The sequence below is a fragment of the Vigna umbellata genome, chromosome 9 (genome assembly GCF_029865625.1).
Source record: "Vigna umbellata cultivar VRB3 chromosome 9, Vumbellata_1.0, whole genome shotgun sequence".
Lineage (NCBI taxonomy): Eukaryota > Viridiplantae > Streptophyta > Magnoliopsida > Fabales > Fabaceae > Vigna > Vigna umbellata.
The window spans coordinates 36,038,302-36,054,158 of NC_142173.1; the positions used below are offsets into that span (position 1 = coordinate 36,038,302).

The following is a 15,857-nucleotide window of genomic DNA, read 5'->3' on the forward strand; positions in this document are numbered from 1 at the left end:
CGGTTATAGAACCGGTGTTTATAAACGTAAGTAACCGAGGCCATATCCCTCGAATGTACTAGTGCTAATCCCTTTATTTTACTAGTGAGGTTTGCTTTTTTATTTTTCTGTCACCCTTCGCCAACACCCAATTTTCTTTTTGGAAGATAACAAAATGAATTGACCGATTTATTTTGACCATTCAATGAAATGTAGGATTCATATTTTATTTTATTTTCTAAACTTACACAAAAAACAACAAACAGCCTCTCATCGTTTTCATCATTTGGAGAAATGGTTGGGGCTTAAGGACAACAACTTTTTAGCAATGGAGGTCTACAAAAGAAGAGAATTTCCTTCATCACTGTTTTCATCAATGGTATGGCTTTTTCGCTCGGGTGTATCACATGATAAGTTGTTATGTGTAACACTAAATACAAGAGAGCACAATTGATTTAGTTGTAGAGGAATTTTACCACTCAACAGTTGAAAGAAACATCCAAACTTTCTATCTGTACTAAATTGGAGAATGCAACTGGAATTTGTCCAATCAAATCATTGGTGAGACAAATTCAATGCTCGAATTCTAGTTATGTTTCCAAGCTTGCAGACATATGAGCAAGGTTGTTTCCCTATATATGTGTAGGATCTTTTCTTCGTAGTGAAGTTTGCTTTCTATTCTATATTTGATAACGAAGCATAGCTATAACTTTTACCACGAAAGCCATTAAATGTAGCCATTGGTCATCATTATCAAAAGCATTTTACCGAAGCAATAGGGTATTGGACCAAAGAAATTATTATAAGAAAGATCTAGTATACCCAAATCTGCCCATTGGCATAGTTGCTCTGGTAAATGTCTTGTAAAGCAGTTACCTTTCAAACTTAGTATGTTCAACCTTATATGAGCAAGGTCTTGTATCAGATCTAGAATGCTATAGAAAATTTCATTGTAGCTAAGGTACAAACTTGTTAAGAAAAATCGTTTGCTAAATATTCTTTTGGATAAACTACTTAAACTGTTGTTGCTCAAACGGATGTATTCACTGAAGCATTGACAAAAGATGGCACGTAACCTGTCAAATTGTTGTATGAGATATGTAGATATGATTCCACTAACCTTTTCGAAACAGACCTGTTCTAGCTAATAGATAAGTTTCTGATAGGGTGTTAAGGGTTTATGGGAGGAGGAAGAGAAATTAATGAAGAGGTTAGGAGGTTAGGGGTTTGTAACTGTTCGGTTAACAGTTGGATAGTTAGTAAGGGTTGCCTTTATAAGAAGGCAGGGGCTCTTGTAAGGTGGAGAGCTTTGTGAATTCCTTGTATAGACAGGACTATTTCCTGTGAAGGGAAAGTGTTCCCTCTAGAGTTTTGAACTGTATCATTTTATTCTTTGATTACAAGAATAATACAGTTTTGTTTTTCCAGTAATCTGGTTGTGTGTAATGTTTTGAGTGATAGATTGATTTCTTGACCAAAGAAATCTATCAAATTGGTCCAACCTACTAGATACTTGCGGGTGAGGAGCGTGATGGAAGCAAGAATGGGTGTTGTGGAGGGAAGGTTGGATTCGCTGGAAACGACGGTGGAGGAATTAAAGGCCGAAGCACGGGGGATATACCAAGAAGTCAAAGAAATCACGTGAATTCTTGGAATAAGGGAGAGGAACTAGGATAGGAGCTTTGAGGGGAGTCAAGGATCGGTGAATGGAGATCGGTTAAGAAAGAAAGAAGGCTCTGAGAAGGAATTGGAGGAGGAAAGGCTCTGGTTGGCTTACATTTGTATGTAGGGAGGCACGAGACTGGTTTAGGTTCTGGAAAACGAAAATCAAGAACCCTTCTTCGGAAGACCTGAGGGAGGCGCTGATCAGGAGGTTTGGGGGAAGTAACAGAGGGTCTGTGTTTGAAAAACTGGCAGCAGTGAGACAGAAGGAGACGGTAGAGGAGTACGTTCAAGAGTTTGAGATGTTGGTGGCTCAAACTACCGAAGTAACCGAGGAGCAGCTTCTGGAGGTAGCCAGATTAGACCCCATAATCCAAAGGACCTGCTAACAGCCATGGAGGTAGCCAGAGACGTGAAAGAGGTCAGTAAGAACCCAAGAATGAGTGGGGGAATGACCAGTAAGAAAAATCTGACATGGGGAAGGTATCACGGGGGTTCTGGGGCGGTATTTACGACCGAAACATTCAAGGGAGGCCAGAGTGGACAAAGGTCCACAAGCAATGTGAGTACGACAAGGAAGGAAGGAACATTGAGTACGGTGGGGTCCAAGGCAGGAATTAATGCAGTCGCGGAGACTCGGACTAGGGGTGAGGAATCAACCCTATCCGGAATATATAAAGAGAAGGGAAGAAGGGAGGTGGCATATTTTAAAAAAATTAATTGGAATGGATAATCTTTCAAAAATATACATCCAACAACAAATAAAAATTTTAAAGATGCTCTTATTCTTTAAGACATTGATCACTCATTTGATTTAAGGTGTATCATTGTTGGGATTTATATTCTTCATTTAATTACTATTATAACATTTGTTCTAACTTGTGTTATAAAATGGGTATTTGACCTTGGTGGAAAAGCATACAAAACTCCAAAGAAGATAAGGAAGTTTGCCTTGTTTCATGTTGAAAATTTGAAGGCAAATCCTTTTCAAGAGGGACGGAATGACGGAAAACCACTTAGCCATGGTCAAGCACTTTCAATGAGGGCAAATCCTTTGGAGCCATCATGAAGCATGGATTGAAGAGTAGTGTAGGAATTTAGGCCATGTAGTGTAGGTTTGTTTAAAGCTTATATTAAGGCCTAAGTAGCATAGGATTTTCCTTGAAAGTTAGACATCTAAATCAAGTGGAAAGTGTGTGCCAAGTGTGATGCTTCCATTGGAGATGATTTACTTTTTAAAAGGTAGCCACATGGATATTTACTTTCTTGTTTTTGCATTCAAAACCCTAAATTATTCTTAAAAGTCTTAAATAGTTAAGTAATTACATGATTGTTTAGTGTTGTGAGTCTCTTGGGAAACGATACTTGGTCTTACCATTTATTATTACTTGATACGATTCGGTATACTTGTTGAGGTCTTAAAATGTGACATACTAAGAATTGATCTTGGAGTCAATTGAGTGTATCCTAAATTTAAAGACTTTAGAAATGAAAGTCCACTAATAGCATATGCAATCACTGTCACTCAAGTTGTTTCCAGACAAGTCAAAGACCTCAAGATTCTTTAACATAGAGCATAAACCTGCAAGGTAAAGTGACACTACATACGTTTATTTTTATCCTAAAGCTATTATCCCTACAAATGAAATAGGAAAATTACTCCACCTTGAATATTCATATCCGAGTCCAATTCATTGTCAGACAAATAGAGTTCCTTCAAAGATGTGAATCCCCCGAGAGATGGCAACATCTCATTAGTCAAATAGTTCTCACTTACGTCAAGGATTTCTAATCTAAGCAACTTCGATGAGAGAGTTTCAAAAACTTAAGGCATACACATGTGTTAGTGATCATAGTAATTATAGAGATGCTTATCACATCATCATAAGAATACATATCCTTACCGTTGAATGTTGCATTGAACCCATTTTATGTTTTATCGAACCCGTTGGATGATTGATATAGAGCCTTGAGAGCTGGAAGGCCATTCAAACAAACTAGAATGTCGGAGAAAGCGTACATGCCACAATTAGTCAAGTCAAGGACTTCCAGATTTTCTGACCTTGCAAAGTATTAAAATTAAATGGAAATAATTATTCATGTTTCACACAGTGATCAAGAAATAGAATGTGTAGGATAATAACCTTCACTGTCCGCACAATCTAATGTTCAATCACTATAGCTCAAGTTGAGACTCTTCAAATCTTTGAAGACAACAAGATCAGCGTAACTTATTCTTAGACTCCCTAGGCCATGAAGATCAAGTTTGGTCACTCTCCCTGGGGAGGAGTTGCACTCCACTCCTTCCCATTCACAACAATTTGTTCCTTTCCTTTGCCGAGATGAAGGGAAGCGAAGACGGGGATTTAAACTCCAAAGAGCTTCTCTCTCTTCCTTTCAACACCCTTCGCACCATATCACTTCCATCAAAACAAAAATCAATAAAGTCACACTAACGCTCTTCATTTTCATCTTCATATTTTGCAACAAAGGATTTGGGCGTTTAAATAAGAAGGAACCAATTATGTAAAAGGAAGAAAAAAAGGAGAAAATTTGTCTTATTATTTTTGAATGAAAAATCAAAGATATATACAAGAGAGAGTATCTATAATTCTGCTATTTTATTCCTATAATTACTCTAATTTGATCCTATAATAATGCAACATTATTCATGTCAATCAACTATTTAATATGGATAATAATAACAATATATTCTCTCAATAATCTCTGGATATGATTTATTTTCTAACACTCCCCCTCAAGTTGGACAGTGAATATCAAGAACTCCCAACTTGCGCTTCATGATAGAAAACACTTCTTTTCCCAGTGGTTTGGTGAACACATCGGCAAGTTGTTCAGCTGAAGGTACATACTTAGTTGCGACTGAGCCATCCTCAATCTTATCATGAATGAAGTGGCAATCCATCTATATGTGTCTAGTTCTTTCATGGAAAACTGGGTTAGTTGCAATATCCGTAAGGCTGCTTTATTGTCACAATACAACAATGCCGGTTTAGGATGCAATATCCGTAAATCTTTCAACAATGATTATAACTAAGTCAACTCACAACAAGTACTAGTCAATGCTCTATATTCAGCTTCTATTGAGGATAGAGACACCATCTTCTGCCTCTTTGTTCGCCAAGAGATAAGGGAAGATCCCAAAAAACACAATAACCTGTAGTTGATTTTCGGGAAACTGGGCAACCTCCCCAATCTGAATCACAGAAAGCACGCAAAGATAATTCATTTTGTGAAGGGAAAAACAAACCTTGACCTAGGTTATTTTTTAAATATCGTAGTACAGTATTGTAGCTTTCATATGAGGCTTGCATAGAGCGTGCATGAACCTTCTCAATATGTGTACCGCATAGGTGATATCTGGATGGGTAATTGTTAAATAAATTAAGCGACCAACAAATCGCTTATATATTGACGGGTCCTTTAATAATTCCCATTCATCATAAAGCTTTATATTTTGTTCCATAGGAAAATCCATGGGCTTAGCTCCAAGATACCCACGATCTTTAAAAATTTCCAAAGCATATTTCCTTTGTGATATGAAAATACCTTTCTTAGAACGAGAGACCTCAATACTTAGAAAAAATTTAAGATCACCCAAATCTTTTATCCGAAAATGATTGTGTAGGAATTGTTTAAGATTGGATATTGCAATAGGGTCATTACCAGTTATGAGTATATCATCAACATAGATCAACAAAGTTGTACAGGACTTGCCTTTTGTACAAAGTTATGAATAAAACCAACACTTGGTGAGTTTCAAGATCATATAACTTGTAAGCTTTTTTACCAAGAGGATAACCAAGAAAAACACATCTTTGGGCACGAGGAGCAAACTTATGAGAAACATGAAAATTATTATCATAAGTAAGACATCCAAAAACTCTAATGTGTGAATAAGAAGAGATTTTACTATATAGGCGCTCAAAAGGTGTCTTGCGTAAAAGAAGAGGTGTGGGCAACCGGTTAGTTATATGGACAGCAGTAGAAACACATTCTGCCCACAACTATAAAGGAAGATGAGCTTGAAAACAAAGAGCTCGTGCTGACTCAAGGATATGTCTATGTTTACACTCGACAACCCCGTTTTGTTGTGGTGTGTAAGTGCAAGAATGTTGGTAAGTGGTACCTTGTTGTTTAAAAAAATCTTGCAGAGAAAAAATTTCTTTCCATTGTCAACCCGAATATTGGCTATATTGGTATTAAATTGAGTTTTGACAAAAGAAAAAAAATTGGTAAGAATAGCTCGTGCTGACTCAAGGATATGTCTATGTTTGCGCTCGACAACCCCGTTTTCTTGTGGTGTGTAAGTGCAAGAATGTTGGTAAGTGGTACCTTGTTTAAAAAAATCTCACAGAGAAAAAAATGTCTTTCCATTGTCAACCCGAATATTGGCTATATTGGTATTAAATTGAGTTTTGACAAAAGAAAAAAATTGGTAAGAAGATGTTGGGTTTCACTTTTATGGTGAACGAAAAAAACCCAAGTAAAGCGAGAAAAATCATCCACAATGGTCAAAAAATACCTAGCACTAGAAAGAGAAGGAATTTTATACGGTCCCCAAATATCAAAATGAATTAATTGAAAAGGTTTAATGGAATAAATTGAACTAGTTGGAAAAGAAAGTCATGTATGTTTTATAAGAGTACAAACATCACAAGTTTTATTTGACTCTAAGGAGAGATTTAACATAGTTTTAGCCATGAAGTCTAATCTAGATGGAGATAGATGTCTTAGTCATCGATGCCATAAGGTAGTAGAAGTGTTTGAAGGAGAAGATGACTTGGTGGCATGGGCTGCTATGGGTTGAATGGGAGTTTGTGACTTATTTGATGTCATTGCAACCAAGTAACAGAGTCCGCCTCGTTGTTTACCCAAACCAATTGTCATCATCGTCATCAAATCCTGCAAAATACACCCAAAAGGAAAAAAAGTTATTGAACAGTTTAAATCTCGTGTGACTTGACTTACCGACATCAAATCTACTTTGCAAGATGGCACCCCAAGCACATTTTTTAAATAAACAATTGGGCTCAAAGGTAGAGTGCCAGTAGAGATAATTGGGGCCCAATCACCATTTGGCATAACAATTGGTGGTAAAGAAGTGTTTTCTTTACTGTTAACAAGCAAGGTTGGTGAAGAAATAATGTGATCGGTAGCCCCACTATCAATTATAAGTTTGGGTAGTGACAAACCTGAAGAAACATTAGCATTGTTGGCCTTAGGACTAGCTGATTGAGATGATTCATTACCCTGTATAATAGACAATATTTGTTGGAGTTGCTGATGGACAAATTTATGAACACCAAATTATGATGTCACAAACTTGTTTTCAATCGGCAAGTATGACCGAATCGTTCAAGTAATAAACTTGGTTAGACCAAGTATCGTTCTTCCCAAAGGACTCACGGCCTAGTTTAGTTATGTGGTTTCTTGATTAACTAAGACTTACAAACGAAATAATTGGGGTTTAAGATGCAAGACAGAAAATAAACATGTATGCATGAATTTTGATCAATGGCAAAAAGCAAAAGATAAGCACTTTCAATGAAATATAGATATGAATATGTTGTTGGGGGGTCAATTTCATCTTATCCACTCTCATATATTTTTAGGAATTCAACAGTCAAATCATCATTGTTAATGCCACTCTCTAATGTACCTTTCCAGAAGGCTTCTCCCTAATCACGAGTTCATACAATTCCTAGCATTCCTAATGATCAGTTCATAAGTGCAAGAGCTTAATGACAACCAATATAAAATTGGGAGAAATTCCCCGGATCTAGACTTCCCCGTACGTGCCCGTATCGACAAAACCAATAATCATGCATCGAATGAGTTAAACAATGCAAGCATTAAGCAAAGAGGAAAAACCCTAACTAATGATGAAAAGAAAGCATAAGTCTTAATTAAAAGATGTAAAAACAGATTCCATATATGAGAGTTTCACAAGATTACATTGATTCCCCAACAAACATACAGAGTTTAGTTCACCATATTCATGGTGAACCTAGATGAATTACAATGAAAGAATGAAAGAATAAACCCTAAAAAGGTGAAGAGGAAGCCTCAGCATCCAAGATCCTCCTTCAAAGGGGTGGAAGAGAGAGTGTTTGCCTCGTTTCTGCCAAAGATGCCTAACCCTAGGAAACCCTAAAGCTTATATATCATTCGTAAATTATAAAAAGTCAAGTCCAAGCCCATTAAAGTGCCGCTCAGCGGTAAAATACCGCTCAGCGGTGAGTGCGTGACTTGTTTTCTCCCCTCAGCGGCCATTTTGCCCCTCAACGGACCTCACGTGACTTCCAGAGTGCCGCTCAGCGGTAAACTGCCGCTGAGCGGTGACTTCGGCTTCTCTTTTTTGCACTTTTTGTTGTCTTTTCTGATTTCAACTCTCTCCTTCTTCACTTCTTTCACCAAATTCACCTTAAAACCTGCACAAAAACACTGAAATCAAGCATAAACCTGTCCAGCTCTCTTATTTCCAAAAATATAAAGAAAAGCATGATTTCAAGCTAGTTTCTAAGTGTAAAGGTTGCTTTTAGTGTCAATTTTAATCATAAAAATAACAGTTTTTCAACTGTTATCACAACCCCAAACTTAAAACTTTGCTTGTCCTCAAGCAAATAAGATGTAACTCAATCTTCAACCAATTCATATGATGGTTCACTCATTCAAAAATCCTCTTTTTCAAGATAAGTAGCAACTTCACTCAAACTTATGACCAAGAGTTTAATCAAGATGTGCACATGTTTTAGTGTTCACAAAGTCATTTAAATTCCAACAAATGCTATTCTCATGAATGATCAATCAATTAAGCATGGATGTTCATGTGTTCATGTAATATTTCCTCACTAAGTCAAGTGTTTCACTCACACTCAAGTGTATAAGAGATGATCACTCATTCACTCTACTATCACAATGTCACATGAATCAAATTTGCCTTTCATTTTACCACAATAAAAAACATTTACAAGCATGCATCATCACAAGGACTTTTCTATGGCTTATAATGTGGCTGGGCTAACAAGAAAATTGGTTTTTCTGGATCACAAAATCCTTGAGTTAAGAGAATCATACAACACAATCATCTTATTCTTTCCCAACTTTCTTTTGCCTTTGCATTGAGCTTTGCTTCTTTTCTTTTCTTTTCTTTTTCTATGCATATTCTTACTTTTTAGCTCTTAGCTCAATGCTTTTCATGTTTTCCCAACAACCCCAAACTTGAACATTTAACAATACCACACAAGATTTTCTACTTAACTCAAGGTAAAGATTTTTCAATCAAAGGTTTCAGTGTATATTCAAGGCTAAGGGTTCAAAAGGATTGAACACAAAGTGTTCTCTTTTAGTGGGCTAACTTTTACAAATTTGGCCAATAAAAAGGTTTCCAACAAACGGCCTTGATCATATGATGCAAAACAAGCAATTGATTCAATCATAGAAAACCTGGGCAAAATCATTCATGCTTTCAAAGTAATAGCATTCAACAATAACAACTCTGGAGCTCAAAATCTCACATATAAGCTCATTCACATTTGACATACACATCCTGCTTAATTTCACAATCACAATCATGATATCATGCATTTGTTCACAAAGCTTGTGAATCACATGTATAAGCATTTTAATGTGCACATCATCTCAACATCAATTAATCATAAAGCATCATTCAGTATTACTTATCACACAATCACAGTTAATAGCAAACCATCACAAGAAACCAGGTTTCAAATAGAGTACATCAAACCCTAATCTAAAAACAAAAACAAATAAGTTCAGAAAACTTAAACCACAAAAGCATAATCATATGATAGCATTTATCAGTAAATGCTATCTCAGCTCCTCATCAGTCTGAGTTGTCCTCTGTATCTTCCTCTTCCTCTTCATCTTCATCATCTTCAAATGCATCATCATCATCAGCTTCATCTTCTTCCATCTCTCTAGCTGAAGCTTCAGCTGCTCCAGCTCCTCCTCCATGCACTGGCTCCTCTGGCCAAGCTACCACATTAGGGAATTCATCCATAGTCCACCTGTGGGCTGGAGGTGTATCATACATCCCCACAATCATCTCAGCAGTGGCCACCTGCCCTCTGTGAATGGACTGCAACTGAGCACCTATAAGAGACATGTACATGTCCCTCATCTGTCGCAACCGGAATCGCGACGGGACGACGATCCAAAAAGAAATGCGGGTTTTGAAAAGAGATTTTGGAGTCGCCACCATAGTTTATTCTGGAAAACTACGGAAAAACCATAAAACGATAAAGCACGGTCCACGAAAACCAAAGATTGGGTTCGGGAGTCGGTTACGCGTGGGGAAGGTGTTAGCACCCCACAACGCCTGCCCTAAGGCAGTACCTTTAACTAAATGCACGAATATGATGTGATTTTCAAAATGTTTAACTATCCCCTAAAATAAAATTCTAAAATAAACAAAACATATTTTTTAGTTTTTGGGCCCGACAAGGATTGACCTTGCTCCTACGTATTCTCATTCAAAATGAGAAATCAGGGTTACGTAGTTCTTTTAGAAAACTGCTTGAAAATTTCTTTGAAAATTGTTTAGAAAATTTTGTTTGGAAAATGATTATGGATAAGTTTGGATTTTTGGGAAAGTGAACCTGACAAGGGCTAGCCTTGCTCCTACGTATCTCCACTTTTGATGGAGAATCAAGGATCACGTAGTTCTGGGTAGCAAGACTATTTGTTGTTTAAAATTGTTGATGTTTTCGGGTTTTTTGAAGATTTTAGACCCCTTTTTTTTTATTTTGTTTAAGAAAGAGAAAAGGTTGTTAGCACAAGGACGATGCGTGCGATCACACATGTGCATAAACCTTTAAAACATATTTTTTTTGGTTAATTTTACTTAAGGAAAAGAAAAGGTTTTTAGCACAAGGACGATGCGTGCGATCACACATGTGCCTAAACCTTTAAAACATATTTTTTGTAATTTTAATTAAGAAAGATAAAAGGTTTTCAGCACAAGGACGATGCGTGCGATCACACATGTGCCAAAACCTTTAAAACATATTTTTTGTAATTTTAATTAAGAAAGATAAAAGGTTTTCAGCACAAGGACGATGCGTGCGATCACACATGTGCCAAAACCTTTAAAACATATTTTTTTGTAATTTTAATTAAGAAAGATAAAAGGTTTTCAGCACAAGGACGATGCGTGCGATCACACATGCGCCAAAACCTTTAAAACATATTTTTTGTAATTTTAATTAAGAAAGGGAAAAGGTTTTTAGCACAAGGACGATGCGTGCGATCACACATGTGCCTAAACCTTTAAAACGTATTTTTTTTGTAATTTTAATTAAGAAAGAGAAAAGATTTTCAGCACAAGGACGATGCGTGCGATCACACATGTGCCTAAACCCTTAAAACGTATTTTCATAAATTCCTTTATTTAAATTGTAAATATTGCATTATTAAATATATATTTTAGGATAAGTAAATATCTAGAATAAGTAGATAGAACAAAATAAAATAATAAATAAAAATAAAAATAAAAATAAAAGAAATAAATAGGACAAATGAAATAAGATAGACAAGAATAAATGAAATAGAATAAAATAAAATAAGAAAAACAAACAAATAAAAATAACGAGCGTTGGGTGGATCATAAACGGACGTTGAGAAAGAGGAGAAATAACGAGCGTTCGTTTCGGGGATTAACGAACGTTCGTTGAAAATGAGGAGGAATAACGAGCGTTGGGGGATCATAAACGGGCGTTGAGAATGAGGAGAAATAACGAGCGTTGGGGGAATTATGAACGGACGTTGGGAATGAAGTGAAATAACGAGCGTTCGTTTCGGGGATTAACGAACGTTCGTTGAGAATGAGGAGGACGAACGAGCGTTGGGGGGATTAACGGACGCTCGTTGAGAATGAGGAGAAAGATCGAGCGTTCGTTTGGTGGATTAACGAACGTTCGTTGAGAATGAGGAGGAACGAGCGTTGGGGGGAATTGACGAACGTACGTTGAGAAAAGTAGCCTGGATGACGAGCGTTCGTGGGTGATATGACGAACGTACGTTGAGTACAGGAGGGTAGATGACGAGCGTTCATTGGGACAGGAGGTTGAGTGACGAGCGCTCGTTGGGGACGAGCGTTCGTTGGGGAACTGACGAACGGACGCTCGGAAAGGGGCTGAATGACGAGCGCTCATTGGGACGGGCGTTCGTTGGGGAATTGACGAACGGACGCTGGGAAAGGGGCTGAATGACGAGCGCTCCTTGTGGACGAGCGTTCGTTGGGGAGTTTGCAAACGGACGCTGGGAAAGGGGGCCGAATGACGAGCGTTCGGAATGGGTTGAAAAACGAGCGTTCGAAAAGAGGGAGTAACGAGCGTTCGAAAAGGTTGAAAAACGAACGTGAGAAAAGAGGGAGTAACGAGCGTTCGTAAAGAGTTGAAAAAACGAGCGTTCGGAAATTCTAAAAGACGAGCGTTCGAAAAGGGGGAATAACGAGCGTTCGGAAAGAGTTGAAAAACGAACGTGAGAAAAGAGGGAGTAACGAGCGTTCGTAAAGGATTGAAAAACGAGCGTTCACCTTTGGGCTTGGCCTAGCACCGGCCCAGGGTGGCCTTTCTGACCTAGAATCCCCTAGGGGTTCTCTCACTCTACACTCAATGCTGCCTTCCTCCATCGAGACCCAGGTCTCTTTCTCTCTGACCAGGAAAAGCTAGGGCTGGGATGCATGCCCCGCCACCTACGCCACTACTTCTTCCAACCAGCCACCGCGCCACCACCTTCCACCCGTCTCGGCGTCGGCGGCGACCCCAAGCACCACCGGAACCACGGCCGGCCACGGCGTTCTCTCCCCCTCTCTCTCTCGCACTAGCCTAGGGTTGAGGCTTTTCCACCTTGGGCACCTCCTGCCGCCGCCTCTGCCAGAGCCGGCCACCGTCGCCTCTAGCTGGAGCGCGCTTCTTCACCGGCGCCACCAGTGTCACTTTCCTCCCTCTCCGTCCTGGTTTTCTTATTGGCTGCTATTCACTGGTTCAAATCTGATTTTGTATGGAATTGGTTGATGAACAAAAACATTGAAGACTATGGAAAATCAGAGAGCTCGCTGCTCCATGTCTTCGAAAAGGAGAGACCGAAAATGGATTTTTATAGCTTCATTGTACAGGATATGCATTGGAATGTGTTTGTGTGCGTATGAGTAGGAATGTGATAATTGATTCTCTACTTTTCAGGTGATGGGATACAGCAAAAACCATGTTCATGGTGTTGGAGTTGGGGATGAATGAGTGGCAAGGGAGGGCATCCATACGAAGTTACAGAACACAGCCAAATGCAACGAAACAAATACCATTCCAGATACTATCCCAATGACGATATGGCTTCAGAAACTGAATTTTTTTTGGTTTTCTTCACGTGGTTATGGCTTTGGATGGTTTTCTTTGCCTCTTGTAGATGAAAGGCAGCTGTAGCAACAGGGAATGGATGACGGTTGCAGATTGGGTGAGGGGATATCAGTTTGCAGGTTGGTGGTGAGGCATGTTTTTGTTATTAGGATGGGTGACAAGCAGTATACGAGGCCAAATCAACTTAAAGGGAAACAAACAAAAGCAGACATCACGAAGCATAAACAGATGTGAGACCAAATCATCATCATCAGATGGAAATAAATAGGAGCACATATCACCCAACATACACATACGACAAAACGTCTACCATTAGCAGTGAAGCTTTAAGAAGAGGAACTTACCTTTTGCATTCAAGTTTTCTTCTCTTTGTAATTTCTAGTAACCTTCCTCTTCTGATTAAAACCTTCTCCCTCCTATTCCTTCGATTGCTCCCTTTCTTCTTTGTTACCAATGATGAATGGTTCCCTCGGAATTTATGGTTGGTCTTTGGGTGAGGGGAGTCAAGGCCTAGTTGAGAATCCAAGCATGGTGGCTTGAGAGTAAGACAAGGGTTGGAGTGGGCCGAGGCTCCGAAAATGAGTGAATGATGATGAAGGTTGGGGGAATGGATTTGGGAGTGAAAAAAGGAAAAGTGGTCGGGGTGGTTACAGGTCAGAGGAGCAGAGGAGTGGAGAGCCAAAACGGGAGTGTGAGTGTCAGAGTGCGTGTGATGGAGGAAAATAGAGAAAAGGGTCTGAGGTCAATGGTGGATCTGTTGGAGGTGAGGAATTGGGAGTGAAAGGGAAATGTGGTTGGGAGTGGTTACGGACGAGGGGAGCAAACAGGGGCGTCTGTCAGTGTGCGTGGTGCTGCCTCCCCCCGCTCTGTAGTCCTTACCTGCATCAAACCGTTTTCTGTCCCCTCCCCCCTTTAACACACATACACGCGATAAAACATTTATTTATTTTTTATTATTATTTTTCACTAAAGACAAAATGGTACGTTCCAAGCCTTTTCCTTTTCATTTTTTTTAAAACTATGTTAATTCAAATTAACCATATTAATTATATTAGAACAAAACTAAAACTAAAAATAAAAGTAAAACAAAGTTAAAAAATGGAAATTATGAAAGGAAAAGTAAAATAAAATAAAAATGGAATACTAAAAAGAAAATAAGAATAAAATAAAAGAAAAGGAATGAAAATGACAATGTAAATGAAAACGAGTAAATAATAGAATATAAGACAATAGAATACGATGAAGCCAAAACCAATCCGGACGAAATTTGGTATTGACACTCTGTATCTTCCTCTTCCTCTTCATCTTCATCCATAGTCCACCTGTGGGCTGGAGGTGTATCATACATCCCCACAATCATCTCAGCAGTGGCCACCTGCCCTCTGTGAATGGACTGCAACTGAGCACCTATAAGAGACATGTACATGTCCCTCATCTGGAATGGTTCTGCTTCATGTTCAAAATGCTTATGCAAACCCTAACTAAAACAAATCAACAAAAAATATTCAATCAACTGGGTTGCCTCCCAGGTAGCGCTTGTTTAACGTCACGAGCCTGACCCAAAATCCACCAACACCCTTCAGTAGGTGCAAAATTTTCTTACCAACACCCATCAGTAGGTGTTACAGCCATTGTATCCTTCAGTAGATACTTAATCACCTAACATCCTTCAGTAGATGCTATATCCAACCAACTAAATACAAAAATAAGGTTCACAAATTAAAAATTACAAAACCAAATCAAAAGTTCACTGGGTTGCCTCCCAGCAAGCGCTCTTTTAATGTCATTAGCTTGACCCAATAAAGTTCAAGTTTCATCTTCTTTATAGTTGATGTTGTCATTCCACCAACTCCTCAGCTGTTTCCTTTGAACTGTTTTGGTTCTTCTAGAATATGGAGACTCTATCTCTATCATCTCCTTCTCTTTAAAGCCCTTCACAACCCACAACTTGTTCTTGATTCTTACAGGTGTGCCAAGTTGGAGTCTTCTTTTCTTCCAGTCTCTAGGAATTTCTTCTCCTCTTCCAATCTCTTCTTCCTTGGGTACCTGAAACAACAAACAATGGTTACCTGAAACCTCAAGATTTTCATCTTTACGGCTAGTCATGGGTGCATCTCGAAATGCAGCTTTATAACTAGCTTCTTCCTCCTTTGCTTGCGTCTCATCTTTGAAGACATCTACCACCACTCTCTCCTCTCTGTCCTGGAGCACCACTATACCTTCATTTACATCTATGATAGCCCTGGCCGTTTTCATAAACGGTCTTCCTAGTATGATAGGTATCTTCTCAGTCTCCATCTTCATCACCACAAAGTCTGCCAAGAACTGAAGTTTGCCAACACAAATATAATGTCCTCTCTCTCTTCTCTCTCTTTTTTTTCTCTCCTCTCCTCTTCTTCTTTTTTCTTTTTATCTCTCTCAACTCTTTCTTTCCACTCACATGTTTCTTTTTCACTCTCACTCTCATTTTCTTTCTCCTCTCTTTCTTTTTGTCTCTCCTCTAACACTCTACCACTTCTCGTCACAACAGTTTTACACTCCTTTCCGAGATTATCATGTTTCATCTCGTTAACTATTCTCTCAACATAAACCTCCATATTTTTAAATGCAACATCCACATTATGACAATAAGACGCATTCGTCTTCAAGAATCTTTGGAAAGTCTCTTCAAGCTTTGTTGTTTTCTCAACTGGAGTAAATTGCATCTGCCATTTTTGTTGTTGCACTTGAACCATTGAGACCTGTTGTATTTCCTATGGGATTTGAGAAAGTTTCATAGTTACTTCTTCAAGCTGTTGAGAGATAATTCTATTT

At 38.6% G+C, this 15,857-nt stretch overlaps 1 pseudogene; it reads right to left on the bottom strand.

Moving 5' to 3' along the window:
- Nucleotides 1-3,140: 3,140 nt before the first annotated feature.
- On the bottom strand, nucleotides 3,141-4,107 carry LOC148193395 (receptor like protein 21-like; annotated as a pseudogene).
- Nucleotides 4,108-15,857: the final 11,750 nt, after the last annotated feature.